This window comes from Moschus berezovskii, chromosome 3, assembly GCF_049115385.1.
Source record: "Moschus berezovskii isolate FMDL1 chromosome 3, NW_MosBer_1.0, whole genome shotgun sequence".
Lineage (NCBI taxonomy): Eukaryota > Metazoa > Chordata > Mammalia > Artiodactyla > Moschidae > Moschus > Moschus berezovskii.
The window spans coordinates 123,419,883-123,436,577 of NC_142462.1; the positions used below are offsets into that span (position 1 = coordinate 123,419,883).

The 16,695-nt window shown below is 52.7% G+C and overlaps 1 protein-coding gene across 1 annotated transcript in view; it reads right to left on the bottom strand.

Annotated features, from left to right (window-relative positions):
- The window catches only part of SMARCD3 (SWI/SNF related BAF chromatin remodeling complex subunit D3), a 32,793-nt gene extending 25,757 nt beyond the window's left edge, over positions 1-7,036 (bottom strand). Inside the window, exons 1-2 of the transcript XR_016037096.1 lie at positions 6,937-7,036; positions 5,286-5,426 (exon numbers count right to left, since the gene is read on the bottom strand). The gene's annotated coding sequence lies outside the window, so the exon portion shown is untranslated. The remainder of the gene's footprint in view (positions 1-5,285; positions 5,427-6,936) is intronic.
- Positions 7,037-16,695: the final 9,659 nt, after the last annotated feature.

The following is a 16,695-nucleotide window of genomic DNA, read 5'->3' on the forward strand; positions in this document are numbered from 1 at the left end:
TCTTCCAAGCCCACCCACCTGGGCCCGCTGTTGATTCAGCTGCGGAGACTGGAAGGAATCTGTTTGCAAGCCCAGGACAGACAGGGACCACAGGGCTCTCTCTCCTGAGCTCTACCGTCTCACTTTTTTTTTTCCCAACTAAAAAACGTCATGAAAGGCCATGAAGGCAGGCCTCCTAAATACTGCATCTGGCTGGACGGCCAGATGCTGCTGGAGACATGGCGGAGGCTCACAAGGTAACCGCACCTGAGTTCTCAGAACCGGGTCGGAGATGCCCTTCTTGCTGGGGGCTTGGCGGGGTGCGGAAAGCCCCCGGGGCTTCTCGTTGACTCCAACACAACGGTGGCAGAGCACAGTGGGCTGGAATCTAGGGAGACACGGGTCACCTCACCAGTGCCCTGGGGTCTACAGACGACATTTGGAGCGGGCACAGTGCCCAGCATCACGTTTTAATCCAGCGGTGATGAGGGGCCGAGGCCAGCCACGGCGTGCGGACCTTGAGCAGAGAGCTCGGTCTGCAGCATTGCACTGAATCTTTCTAGTCGAGGTAGTAAGCCTCGTCTTACCTGCAGACGCTGAGGCTGAGAGCTAAGTGCCTGACCTGGGCAGGGGCCAGCAGAGTTCAGTCTCTAAGGAGGCCTGTCACGGAAGCAGAAAAGGGGTCCATCCTGTCACTCCAAGGGCAAGACCAAGGTTGCAGGAAGAGCCTCCCTCACCGCAACTGAAGAGGGATGGATTTCCTGGATCAAGGGAACAGGTTCTATCGGCGAGGGACTGCCCCAGGTGTGGCCCATGGAGCAGCTCAGCTGTCGGCAGGTCAAGGCGGGCAGGCCGGAAAGGCCCACCCGTGGGCTGTGGGCATTTGAGAGGGTGGGGCCAACAGTGCGGGGGCTCTCGGGCTTCTTTCCGGGTCAGCTGTCAGGGCCGCCTGCGCCCTCTTACTGCCTTGTTCATCTGCTCATTCATTCAAGAAAGTTAGAATTTCCTGGCGGCCCAGTGGTTAGGACTCTGCGCTTTTCACTGCTATGGCCCGGGTTCAACCCTTGGTCGGGGAACTAAGATCCCCCAAGCTGCATGACCACAAAAAACCAAACAGTTTTGTGTGTGTGTGTGTGTGTTCCCAGCACTATTCTGAACAAGAACCTGGCAGGCTGCAGTCCATAGGGTTGGAAAGGGTCACACATGACTGAAGCGACTTAGCATGTAGGTAAGACATAAGAAGGTGGAGCTTTACACCTCAGGTGGGGAGAGAGTGCCCCTTGAAGAAGTGGTATTTAAGTCAAGACTTGAACGATGCTTTCAACGATGCCATCCAGCATTCCCTGCCAAACAGTTGCTAAATCCCTGGCATCTGTGTCTAGCCCTCAGAGGGTTCAGGACCTGGGGTAAGGTGTGTGACTGGTCCCTCCCTGTACCCAGGCTCACCTGTAGGGCACATGTACTGATGGTGGTGGTGGTTTAGTCTCTAAGTCGTGTCCAACTCCTGCGATCCCACGGACTATAGCCCGCCAGGCTCCTCCATCCATGGGATTCTCCAGGCAAGAATACCGGAGTGGGTTGCCATTTCCTTCTCCAGGGGATCTTCCCGACCCAGGAATCAAACCCGGGTCTCCTGCATTGCAGGCAGATGAACTGATGGAGGTCTTTATTTTCCTATGAGAATAATCCCCTTCCCCAAGAATATGACTCTGTACTTGATTTCTGATTTTAAATAGACTTCCCTGCATACATTGGAAACGTTGTTGTAAATACTAACAGGCAGGGCATTCTTCCAGTTGCTCTCAATTTTATCTCTGGATTGAGCACAGTCAGCAGGACTTAAACGGCCGCGTGATGTTCTGTCAGCCCTCGACTGCGCCGAGGAAACTGCTGTGGAATTGTTGAGGACGTCGCTAACACTGTCACACAGGATTCCTCTCACGTCACCTCACGGGAGACACTTCTTGGGGTCTCCGGGCCAGAAATCACGGTCTTTGGGGGCAAATGGTTAGGTTTTGGTCTTACAGGCGAGTGTAACTGCTTACACTGGCCCTGTTACAAGTGTAACATTAGCACTCAACACTGCCCTGTGACTCCGGCCTCCTCCCGCTCACCGCACCCTGGGCCGCAGCGCCCCCTCCCTGCCCCGCGGCCCTCTGCCCCGGGCCCCTCACTCTGTGTGTCTTTGCAGACCACCTCAAGCTCTCTTGGAAAGAGGGAGTGCATCCTTCCTGCCTGCCTCTCCCCTCCCCTGCCCTCCCCTCACAGCATACTGCTCCTCACTCCAGGCCCCAGAACGTTCTTCCGTCTGGAAAGAAGGCCAACACAGGAGATGATCCAAGTTTGTTACATTCCAGTAAAGGCACGGACGGCCACAGGCTCCTGAGACGATTTCTCACATTTCCTGGAAGTGAGTTTGGGTCACAGAGAAATGGGTTTCACAGCTTAGGAAGTGGATCGAGACGTGGGCCAGGCTGAGGATCTCCCACACAGCCATGGCTGCCCCCGCCAAAGTCTCCCTCAGCCATGTCCCCAAGGCGCCCGGTGAGGTACTGGGGGTCAGCAGGTCCCACACAGCCATCGCTGCCCAGTCACCCTTGGCCGAGTGTCCCCCAGCAGCAGCTGAACCCTCTGGCGCAGTGATTCAAGAGGGCTCAGAATCCAGCCCAAATCAAGGGCCGTGTGCTCATCCTGAGTGTCTGTGGCTCTGGGTCCCCCGGTGACACCTCCCCAGGTGACACCTCAGCTCATTACCTCTGCTGCTCACAGCTCACTGACAACCAGCTCTCACTTGCAATCACACCGCGGGCATTTGGGGTGAAGATAGCTCCAGCTGTTGCACGCCCGGCCCGCCTGCCCACCCCTCGTGCCGTCTAGACGCTGGCATGGGCCTGTCAGCATCCAAATGACAGCACGTGCCTGAGCCTCCGGGCGTCAAACCCAGCTCCCTGCCTGCAACTGCATATGCAGAATGAAGGCCAATTTTATGGTAGTGAAGTGAAAGTCACTCAGTCGTGTCCAACTCTTTGCGACCCCATGAACCGCCATGGAATTCTCCAGTGGGTAGCCTTTCCCTTCTCCAGGGAATCTTCCCAACCCAGGGATCGAACCCAGGTCTCCCGCATTGCAGGCAGATTCTTTACCAGCTGAGCCACAAGGGAAGCCGAATTTTTTTTTTATGGTAATGAGGACTCCAAAATATAATGCCAGAAGCCCCGCAGCACCTCACTCCTCACCATCTTCATCACGTGGGGAGGTCGAAGCGCCCAACTCCCCAGGAGTCTTGACTGAACCCTCAATTCACTGCATGACTGGGGCCACTCGGGGACCAGGGATCACTAAGGTGGACTCACTGCTCCCAGAGCCTCCAGACCCCCGGGGATCTTCTCAAGCCTCCCCTCCCTCTCCACCCACTCCTTCAGCTAGGTGACCTCCTCTGGTCCTCTGGGCAAGGCCTGGGACAGCCCAGGGCACCCACTTACTGCTGCTGGGACCCCCTTAGGGATTATCTCAGTGCACCCCAGAGCAGCTGCAGTTCACGAGGATTCACCACGTGGAGGCCTGGCTCTGGGGTACCTGGGAACCTCGGCTGCCTCCCCATCAACCAGCCCCACATTTGACCTGGCCTCCACCTTCAGATGCCCCAGAACTTCAGAGCTGCCTGGGAAGAATGTATTTAGTACACTATCTCACAACTTTACAATCCAGCCCCACAAGCTAAGGAACCCATTCGCCCTTAACCTTGGCGGTGGTTAGGTTGCAGGGTAGGGGGTCAACCTTTGCCTGGGGGCCTTGATGAGCTGCGCCTGTGGCCAGCACCAGGTCATGGCCTCTCTGCCACCCAGTGCTGCTCCACCTCTGGGCCAGCTAGGCTCCCCCTGCCCCATACCACCCCAGGCACAGCCTACCAGAGGGGTGCAGGGCAGAGAGCGGATAGGACTGCCTTGGACTCCAGAGCAGTCAAGGCAGGAAAGCAAGCTCCTCTGCCCCTTCTGCGGGAGGAAAGGCTGAGACTAGCGCTCTCATTTGGTCCACCCCCTACCCTCGCACCACCAGCCTACCCCACTTTCCTGTGCTCCCAAAGTGAAAGTTGCTCAGTCCTGTCCGACTCTTTGCGACCCCGTGGACTGTACAGTCCATGGAATTCTCCAGGCCAGAACACTGGAGTGGGTAGCCTTTCCCTTCTCCAGGGGATCTTCCCAACCCAGGGACCGAACCCAGGTCTCCTGCATTGCAGGCATATTCTTTACCAGCTGAGCCACCAGGGAAGCCCGCCTGTTCTCCAAAGCCTACTTCAAATCGCCCTACTTAGGGCACTTCCTGTGGGACGGCTGGCCAAGTCTGCTCCCTCTGCTGGACTGCTGGCCTGAGGGTGGGGACCGGGTCCTCACACCTCCAGGGCCCCCAACAGCACCTAATCTGTTACCAGGTGATGCCCACTGGTGAGGCTGGACTGGGAGAGCTCAGACTGGGCTCCAACCCCCTCCCGTGGATGGTCCAGGCTCTGCTCTGCTCTGGGGCAGGCAGCCTTTCCACGCGGTGCCTCAGTGCTTCCTTCTGGACCAGGGACACCACACTGGGACTAGCCAGGCTGTCCCCCTCTCTGCCACGCTGCCGGGGGGAGACTCAGGAGGATCCAGCTCATGTGCAATGGGCCTAAGAGCACCCCTGAGCCTGGGGCCTGCCTCGTGTCAGCACGGGACTAGCCACAACCAGATACCCAACAACAGGATGCCACCATCACCCCTCCTGCCCCAAACGAAGTCCTGCCTGGGGCTCAGAAGGCTTGTAGATGTGCGCCCTAGCATGTCCGGGGGTAGGTTTCCGGGGCCCAAGTTGTGCTGGAGCTCAGCAGATTCCCCTTGGCTGCAGAAAGTGTGTGTGTTTGTGGGGTGTTACGGGCGCATGTGAGCACTCACAGGTGAGGGGCACGGAGGTCTGTGTCTGGGGGGGTCTGGGCACAAGCCAGGAGAAAGGAAGAAGGAGGAAGTGGGACAAGCCAGAGCCCCCAGACCATTTCCACATGAGGCAAAAATTTGGCTTCAGGCTCACGTGTCCCTGGCTCCAATGGCCGTGCCAAGGCAGGGCCCAGGGATGGCAAGAGGTGAGGGACACGGAGCAAGATGGGGCGGGGGGTTGTGGGTAGGGGGAGCTGGCAGCAGGGTCTGGGCAGAGGCTCCGGCCTTCTCAGGGCATGTGTAGAGGCACCACCAGGAGCCAGATGGGGGCAGAAGTGGCAAGAGGGGGCCGTGGAGTGGAAGCAGAGGCCCAGCCACTCCAGGGCTGGTGGGGAAGGCAGAGCCTACCTGTACCACGGCGGGCGGGTGCTGAAGGCCTGCGGTCATAGGTGGCAGGGTCCTGCAGCGGGGGACTCATCCAGTGCCCCCTCGGTGCCCGCGCCCAGAGCCTACCGTGCCTGCAGCACCAAGGGCCATTCTGAGGAGGATCTGAAAGAAGAGGGCAGTGGGAGGGGCGGCCCAGACCCTGAGCACAGAGCAGACTCATAGTGGGCCCGAGGAGGCAGGGGAAGATGCCAGGGGGGCCCCACGTGTGGGCCATTCCCTGGCACGGTCTGGGGAGGGCAGGAGGTGCACTGAGTGGGAGCCAGCCCAGCTGGGTGGTTCCCTTTTCCTTCTCCAGGGGGTCTGTGTGGAAGGACCGGTGTGAGAGCAGAAAGCTGTCGGAGGCCAGGTCCTCCCGCTGGCAGAGTTGGGAGGATGAGAGCAGAGGATGCAGGCAGAGCCCGGGCCCTAGCAGGGGAGGCCAATCTGGGAGGCTTGGCAGAAGGGAAAGGAGGACCGTGAGCCAGGATGGGAGCTGGATGCCTTCTGGAGCTCAGGCCCACCCCAAGGGAATCCTGGGGGCAGCCAGCAGGTAGGGCTGACCCAGCTCACACTGAGCCCTCCCTGTGCGCGCAGCCTTCCTGGCTTCACTCCCACGCGAGAGCAGGACAGTTGGGAGTGAGGGTCAGAACCGGGGCAGATGGTGGGGTGTGGGGGGCAGTTTGGTAAGTATGGAGGGGGGCTTGAGAGCAGTTGAGGATCACGTGTAGGTGGTGTTGGCCGGAAGGGTAAGGAGGAAGGGGAGGCAATGAAATGGGGACGATGCCAAGAGGGGAGACAATACCAGGCCAGGGCTGGGAGGGGGTGACCTGCAGGAAGGTGGGAGACAGCAGGACAATCTGAATGGGGGACAGGTGTCCAGGCCGGAGGATGCCAAGTGGGGAAGGTGCCAGGCAGGCAGTGGGCAGGAAGGGAGGTGTCAGGCTGAGGAAGGAGGGCAGGTGCCAGGCGGGGAGTGGGGAGGAGGCAGAGGGTGCCAGTCAGGAGCGCCACGAGGAAGTGCCAGGCGATGGGGAGGGGGTGGGTGCCAGACATGGGGGAAGAGAGGAAGGTAGCAGGCAGGAGGGTGCCTGGCAAGGGGAAAGAGGGGAAAGACAGGGGAGAATGGGGAGGTACTGGGGGGAGGGAACGATGCCAGGCAGGGGTGAGGAGGGGCGAGAACGCTAGGGGAGGGATGGGAGTCTGCCAGGCACGGAAGGGGTGCGAGAGAGGGAGTGGGGGAGGTGCCCGGCAGGGGAGGGAGGGAGTCAGGAGTTGGGGGGATCAGGAAAGAAGGAGGGGAGGAGGAAGAGGCAGAAGGCGGCTGCCAGGTAAGGGGAGGTGCCAGGCTGGGGAAAGAAGGGAGGTGCCAGCCGGGAGGAGGTGGGGGACAGGGAGATGCCAGGCCAGGGGAGGCGGGGGGAGATGCCAGGCGTGGGGGGGCCAGGGATGCCAGGCCGGCGGGAGGAGAGGAGAGAGCAGGCGGGGTGGGGGAGGAGGGTGCCAGGCAAGGGAGGGGGGGTGATGTCAGCCCAGGGAAAACGGGCACCGACAAACGGAGGCCGGGGCGCCGGCGCAGCGCGGCCCGGCGGCGTCTCCTCAGGGGCCTGGGGACCGCGCGGCGCGGGTCGCTCACCTGCTCCCCCGGGACCCCGGCCCGGAGCGCGGCCGCTCGCCTCCCGCTCGGCGCTCGGCTCGGCCCGGCGCCTGCGCCGCCGCTGCAGCCCGGAGCGGGGGAGGCGCAGGGAGCGTCTGCAAAGAGCGAGCGGCTTAATAACGAGTTAGGGATCGGAGCGTACGGCGGCGCCCCGTGCATCCGCGCTTGTGATCGCCCGGCTCGCAGGCCCGTCGTGAGCCCCGGGCTGAGCACCGATGCGCCGCAGGTCTGTAGACGCGCCCGCTCCTCCGCGGGCTCACCCAGACCTCCTGAGCATCCCGAGCGATGGCAGGTGGTACCCACTCCAGGACACACACCCACACACATCACACACACACACACACACACAACACACACATATCACACACACACACCACACCACACACACACCACACACACATCACACACACAACACACACATCACACACACACACCACACCACACCACACATCACACACACACCCCACACACACACACCACACACACACCACACACATCACACACACACAACACACACACAACACACACACAACACACACACACACCACACACATCACACACACAACACACACACACACCACACACATCACACACACACACCACACACATCACACCCACACACCACACACATCACACCCACACACACCCCACACACACCCCACACACACACACCACACCACACACACACCACACACACACACATCACACACCCCACACACACACAACACACACATCACACACACACACACCCACACACACCACACACACACACACCACACACACACACACCACACACACATCACACACACACACCCCCACACACACCACACACACACCACACATACACACTCCCCCACACACACACAACACACACATCACACACACACACCCACACACACAACACACACACAACACACACACCACACATCACACACCCACACCCACACAAACACAACACACACACCACACCACACACACCACACACACACAAAAAAAACACACACCAAAACACACACAACACACACATCACACACACACCACACCACACACACCACACACACACACACACCACACACAACACACACACATCACACACACACATCACACACACACACCACACACACATCACACACACACACCACATACATCACACACACACCACACAGACACACACCACACACCACACACATGCCACACACCACACACACACTACACACCCACACACCACACACACATCTCACACACACACACCCCACACACATCACACACACACACCACACACACACCACACACAAACACCCCACACACACATCACACCACACACACACCACACACACTCACCACATACACACCATACAAACACACACCACACACACACCACAAACACACACACACCACACATATCACACACACACACCACACACACACCACACACACACACACCCACACACACACCACACACATCACACACACAACACACACACACACCACACACATCACACACACACACCACACACATCACACACACACACCACACACATCACACCCACACACACCCCCCACACACCCCACACACACACACCACACCACACACACACCACACACACACACACCACACACACATCACACACACACCCCACACACACACAACACACACATCACACACACACACACCCACACACACCACACACACACACACCACACACACACACACCACACACACATCACACACACACACCCCCACACACACCACACACACACCACACATACACACTCCCCCCCACACACACAACACACACATCACACACACACACCCCCACACACACCACACACACAACACACACATCACACACACAAAAAAAAAAAAACACACACCAAAACACACACAACACACACATCACACACACACCACACCACACACACCACACACACACACACACACCACACACAACACACACACATCACACACACACACCACACACACATCACACACACACACCACATACATCACACACACACCACACAGACACACACCACACACCACACACATGCCACACACCACACACACACTACACACCCACACACCACACACACATCTCACACACACACACCCCACACACATCACACACACACACACCACACACACACCACACACAAACACCCCCCACACACATCACACCACACACACACCACACACACTCACCACATACACACCATACAAACACACACCACACACACCCCACACACACACCACACATATCACACACACACACCACACACACACCACACACACACACACCCACACACACATCACACACACACCACACACACACATCTCACACACACACACACCACACACACATCACACACACACATCACACACACATACCACACCACACACACCCCCCACACATCACACACACACACACCACACACACACCACACCATACATCACACACACACACCACACACACACCCCCACACACACACCACACACAGACACACATACACCACACACACACACCACACACACACACAACACACACATCACACACACACACCACATACACATACACACACACCACACACACACTATACACACCATACACATATACCACACACACAACACACATACACACCACACACATGCACATACACATTACACACCACACACACACATCGCACACATACCACACACACATGCTGGGACAGGCTCGCACCAATGTCCCCCACCCCATTATCCACTCGCACATTCATGGTCTCAATCTGAGTGAGTGAGTGAAAGTTGCTCAGTTGTGTCCGACTGTTTGCGACCCCATGGACTATTCAGCCCACGGAATTCTCCAGGCCAGAATACTGGAGTGGGTGACCTTTCCCTTCTCCAGGCCCTGGGATTGAACCCAGGTGTCCCGCACTGCAGGCAGATTCTTTCCCAGCTGAGCTATCAGGGGAGTCCCAGGGTCTCATGTAGGTCCCTCCCAGCTCTGCTCCTCTCTCTGCAGGGACTCTGGAAGCCCAGATGAACCTCTCTGCTCACTCCCCAACCTTTCTATCTCTGTGAACCTGACTATTTTGAGAACCTGGCATAAGCGAAATCCTACAATAGTTGCCCTTAAGCGACTGACAGTTCACAAGCATAAGGACCTCGAGGTTCTTCCATGTGGCACAATGTGTCAGAATTCCCTCTCTTTTAAGGCTGAATAAGATTCTGTTGCCTGCCACAGAGAAAGACAAACATCATGCGCTATCACTTGTACGTGGAACCTAAAAAAAATGATACAAGTGAATTTATTTACAGAACAGAAATAGACTCACAGACACAGAAAACAAATGTCCGGTTACCAAAGAGGGTTGCTGCTGCTGCTAAGTCACTTCAGTTGTGTCCAACTCTGTGTGACCCCATAGACGGAAGCCCACCAGGCTCCCCCATCCCTGGGATTCTCCAGGCAAGAACACTGGAGTGGGTTGCCATTTCCTTCTCCAATGTGTGAAAGTGAAAAGTGAAAGTGAAGTCGCTCAGTCGTGTCCGACCCTTAGCGACCCCACGGACTGCAGCCTACCAGGCTCCTCCATCCATGGGATTTTCTAGGCAATAGTACTGGAGTGGCTTGCCATTGCCTTCTCCGACCAAAGAGGGTGGGGCGTATAAATTAAGTTTGGGATTAACAGACGCACACTATATAAAATTCAATCGTGAGTAAGTGAAATCTGGGGTTGTTTGCTGTAGTACTGCTTGAATACCAAGAAATTGGAGATGTCTAAATGCTCATTGACAGGTGACAGAGTAAACAAATCAGGTGACAGGTGTGAACATGGGACAAGATAAATACACTGCTCAGTGAATCTATCCAACAGTAGGGAAACCCTCTGTGTACTGATAGAGGAGGACAGAGAAGAATCTCAAAGACAACACAAGAGAATGAAAGAAAAGTGTACAGAACGGTGTGCAAAGTGTGCCTAAATGTGTGATGTGTGACATACGTGCTCATGAGTGCACCACTATGGACACGCACAAGTCCTCTAGAAGGATCCAGGAGAAAATGGGCACAGTGGTGGCCTGTTGTGAAGGGCTGGAGGTTGGAGTGGAGGGACGTTTACTTTCCATTCTATTTTCACTTGTAGCTTTTGAATTTAGACTATTTTACCCATTCAACAAATAAGTAAATGCTTACAAAAATCATCTGTATTGTCTGTTAGACTTTTAATATTTTCCGATCACCTGCTATGTAAAATCAGACCAGGAACCCACGAAGCCATTCGAAACCTTCTGTCTGTGTATCTTGCTCAGGAGTCCTGCATCTCTTCCTGGAGCTGGTATTACTGTGGGCCTGGTTCTGTAACAGACTGTGGGCCAGGGGTGTGAGACACCTCTGGGCCATATGGGGGATGAAAAGTGAAAGTGTGAGTCACTCAGTCATGTCCGACTCTTTGCGACCCTATGGACTATAGCCCACTCCTTTGTCCATGGGATTCTCCAGGCAAGAATACTGGGGTGGGTTTCCGTTTCCTTCTCCAGGGGATCTTCCCAATCCAGGGGTGGAACCCAGGTTTTCAGCATTGCAGGTGGATTCTTTACCATCTGAGCCACCAGAGAAGCCCCAGATGGGGGATGAATACATGTAAATAGATAGCTCAGTTGGTAAAGAATCCACCTGCAATGTAAGAGATGCCAGTTCGATCCCTGGGTCGGGAAGATCCGCTGGAGAAGGGATAGGCTACCCCCTCCAGTATTCTTGGGCTTCTCTTATGCTCAGCTGGTAAAGAGTCTGCCTGCAATACAGGAGACCTGGGTTCCATCCCTGGCTTGGAAAGATCACCCAGAGAAGGGAAAGGCTACCCACTCTGGTATTCTGGCCTGGAGAATTCCACGGACTGTATGCTGTATAGCGGGGCTGTAGAGAGTCGGACACGACTGGGCAACTTTCACTTTCACACCAGGGAGAAGGTCAAACTGTGACACAGTGCAGTCCCAGAGGCCAGTCCCAGTGGTGGAGGGGACAGAAAGTAGGACGGAGGATGCCAGGGGCTGGGCAGGAGGAGGAGTGGGCAGTTAGGGTTTAATGGGACAGAACTGGTCTTGCTGGGTGAAAAGAGCCCCGTGGATGGGTGGTGCTGATGGTCTCACAGCAAGGGGATAGTACTTGATGCCACAAATCCTTCCACTTAAAAATGGTTAAGATGGTAAATTTTCTTTTGTTTTTTTTTTTTAAACACAAGTAAAAGAAAAATTAATGCTGCTAGGCAGTAAGAAAGACGTGTTTCCCCACCCTCAGCACAGGGATCAGGTGTTCGTTCTTTCCAGCCATCCTGTAGGATGGACATTATTATTTGTATTTATAGAAGATAAAGCACGAAGCTCTGGGAGGTCAAAGGATGTGTCCGAGGCCATGTAGCTCATACGTGGCAGAGCTGGGATTCAAATTCACCTCCGGCTTCTTCCCACGCCCTGCAGGAAACCCTGGGGAAGGGGGTATGGGGGTACATTCACAGAAGAGGGGGTCTTGGTGCTGAGTTTTGAGAAGCTGAGCACTGCCAGCCCACCATTTGTGCAGGAGCAGGTGAAGACCCGTGTCCAGGGCAGGGTGTCTGGGGTGCTTGCTCAGGAGTTTGGGCTTTGGCAGGACAGGGAAAGTACAAAGCTTCCAGAAATTGCTCTGAGATTTAATCAGATTTTTTTCTGATTTAGTGTTTTTCTTTTCTTAAAGAGTTTTCCCTCAATTGTATAAACTTCAGGCCCCAGGAAACCTGGCTGAGCCCATATAGTGAACTGTGAATGTTCCTCCTTTCCTGGGTAACTTTTATTTTCTCTAGAGTTCATACTTAGCTTGAGCCTGCTTTATTTTTTTAGAGCTTTTTTCTTTTTTTTTAAATTTTGGTCACACCACGTGGCTTGCGGGATCAAACCCCAGGCCTTCGGTAGTTAGAGCGAAAAGTCCTAATCACTGGACCGCCAAGTAATACCCTAGGGCAATTTTAGATTCTCAGCAAAATAGAGCAGAAAATACAGGCAGTTTCCTTATACTCCTTCCCCCGCCCTACCTAACACACAGCCTCCCTTGTAACCAGCATCTCCCACCAGAGTGGTTAAACTTGTTACTACTGATGAACACACACACACTGACACCTCTCAATCACCCAAAGCCGGTAGGTTACCATCGGGGTCACTCTGGCTGCTGCACATTCTTTGGGTTTGGATAAATGTATGACAACATGTGTCCAGCATCACAGTATCATCCAGAGTAGTTTCACTGCCTAAAAATCCTCTGTGCTCCGTCTCTTCATCTTTCCCTCTCCTAACCTAACCTCTGGCAACCACTGATCTTTTTACTGTTTCTCTCAGTTCAGTTCAGTTCAGTTCAATCGCTCAGTCATGTCCGACTCTTTGCAACCCCACAGACTGCAGCCCGCCAGGCCTCCCTGTCCATCACCAACTCCCAGAGCTTGCTCAAACTCATGTCCATCGAATCAGTGATGCCATTCAACCATCTCATTCTCTGTCATCCCCTTCTCCTCCTGCCTTCAATCTTTCCCAGCATCAGGGGGTCAGTGAGTCAGTTCGCATCAGGTGGCCAAAGTATTGAAGCTCCAGCTTCAGCATCAGTCCTTCCACTGAATATTCAGGACTGATTTCCTTTAGGATGCACTGGTTGGATCTCCTTGAAGTCCTAGGGACTCTCAAGAGTTTTCTCCAACACCATGGTTCAAAAGCATCAATTCTTCGGTGTTCAGCCTTCTTTATGGTCCAACTCTCATATCCATACATGACCACTGGAAAAACCATAGCTTTGACTAGACAGACCTTTGTTGACAAAGTCTCTGCTTTTTAATACACTGTCTAGGTTGGTCATAGCTTTTCTTCCAAGGAGCAGCCATCTTTTAATGTCTTGTCTGCTGTCACCATCTGCAATGATTTTGGAGCCCCAAATAATAAAGTCTGTCACTGTTTCCTTTGTTTCCCCATCTATTTGCCATGAAGTGATGGGACCAGATGCCATGATCTTAGTTTTTTTAATGTGGAGTTTTAAGCCAGGTTTTTCACTCTTCTCTTTCACTTTTATCAAGAGGCTCTTTAGTTCTTCTTCACTTTCTGCCATAAGGGTGGTGTCATCTGCATATCTGAGGTTATTGATATTTCTCCCTGCAGTCTTGATTCCAGCTTGTGCTTCATCCAGCCCAGAATTTTGCATGATGTACTCTGCATATAAGTTAAATAAGTGGGGTGACAATGTACAGACTTGACATACTCCTTTCCCAATCTGGAACCAGTCCATTGTTCCATGTCCAGTTCTAACTGTTGCTTCTTGACCTGGATATAGGTTTCTCAGGAGGCAGGTAAGGTGATCTGGTATTCCCATCTCTTTAAGAATTTTGCACAGTTTGTTGTGATTCACACAGTCAAAGGCTTTGGCGGCGTAGTCAGTAAAGCAGAAGTAGATGTTTTTCTGAAACTCTCTTGCTTTTTCAATGATCCAGCGGATGTTGGCAATTTGATCTCTGGTTCCCCTGGCTTTTCCAGCTTGAACATCTGGAAATTCATGATTCACGTACTGCTGAAACCTGGCTTGGAAAATTTTGAGATTACTTTGTTAGTGTATGAGATGAATGCAATTTGAACATTCTTTGGCATTGCCTTTCTTTGGGATTGGAATGAAAACTGACCTTTACCAGTCCTGTGGCCACTGCTGAGTTTTCCAAATTTGCTGGCATATTGAGTGCAGCACTTTAACAGCATCATCTTTTAAGATTTGAAATAGCTCAGTTGGAATTCCATCACCTCCACTAGCTTTGTTCGTAGTGATGCTTCCTAAGGCCCAACTTGACTTTGCACTCCAGGATGTCTGGCTCTAGGTGAGTGATCACACCATCATGGTTATCTTGGTCATTAGGATCTTTCCATAGCTTTGTCTTTTTCAGAATGTCATATAGTTAGATTCATACTAATTAGCATCATACTAATAGAATGTCATATAGTTAGAATGTAGCCTTTTCAGATTGGATTCTTTCATTTAGTCATATGCATTTAAGCCTTCTCTTTTTATGTCTTCTTATGGCTCCAGTACTCTTGCCTGGAAAATCCCATGGATGGAGGAGCCTGGTAGGCTGCAGTCCATGGGGTCGCTAGGAGTCGGACACGACTGAGCGACTTCACTTTCACTTTCATGCATTGGAGAGGGAAATGGCAACCCACTCCAGTGTTCTTGTCTGGAGAATCCCAGGGACGGGGAAGCCTGGTGGGCTGCCGTCTATGGGGTCGCACAGAGTCGGACACGACTGAAGTGACTTAGCAGCAGCAGCAGCAGCATGGCTTGTAAGCTCATTTCTTTTTAGAATAATACTCCATTGTGTGGATGTACCACAATAATAATTACTTTTTCAAAAAAAATCATTGTTTGCTTAGTTTTCTACATATTTGTCATCAAATCAGGAAGATCTCCTGGAGAAAGGAATGGCTACCCACTCCAGTACTCTTGCCTGGAGAATTCCAGGGACAGAGAAGCCTGACGGGCTACCATCCATGGGGCCACAAGAGTTGGACACGACTGAGCAACTAACACACACACATCATCATTACCAAATCTATCCCAACGCTCTGCAGACTATCTAAAATTCTCAGGGCATTCAGACTCTTCAGGCTCTTCTGGGGCTTTCTGACTGGTTCTACCTGCACTGGCTGCCAACAGCTGGACTCTCCCTTCACCTTAATCTTGGCATTTCTCTTCATCTCTGTCCTTTCATCCATTCAACAAGTAGATAACGAGAGCTCACTGCATGCCCGGCATTGTTTTGGGGACTAGGATACAGCAGTGAATAAAATGAACCAAAAAGTGTCTTTCCATTTGGAGCTAGCCTTCAGATGAGACAGATAATGGGTATGAAAAATGTGTGAGCTTCTTATTCCAGGCATGCAAATTTGCCTCAATCCAGAAGAATCCATCAATGCAACCTACCACATTAACAGGCTAAAGAAAAATCACATGTACGTCAGTCAATGCAGAGAAAGCACTTAATAAAATTCAACACCCGTTCATGATTAAAAAGAAAAACTCTCCAAAAACTTAGAATAGAGGGACCTTCCTCAACTTGATAAAGAGCGTTGCAGCACACCTTGAGCTATCAGTGCCCTTAATGGTGAGAGACTGCTTGCTTTTTCCCTAAGATCCAGGACAAGGCAAAAATGTCCACCCCTGTTACTTTTATTCAGCACACTGCTAGAAGTTCTAGCCAGAGCAACAAGGCAAAAAGAAAAGAAAAGACATAGAGATTATAACAAGAAATAAAAGTATCCCTATTTGAAGATGACATGATTGTCTGTACAGAGAATTCCATAAATATTTTTTTAAAAATCCACAAACAAACCCACCTCCTCGAACTAATAAGTGAGTTTTGCAAGGCCACACATTATAAGATGGCTTTAAAAACTCAATAGCATTTCTGCATACTGGCAATGATCATGTGGACATTGAAATTAAAAATACAATACCATTTATGATTACTCAAAGGTGAACATATTTAGTGTAAGTATAACAAAACATGTGCAGGATGTATATGCTGAAAACTATCCAATGAAGATGAAAGAAGTCAAAGAAAACGTAACTCAGTGGAGAGACACAGCATGTGGATGGTTTGGAAGACTCAGCATAGCAAAGGCATCAATTCTTTCAAAGATAACTGATATTTAGGTTAACTCAATTCCTATCAAAATCCCAGCAGGAGTTTTGGTTGACAGAGAGAAGATTA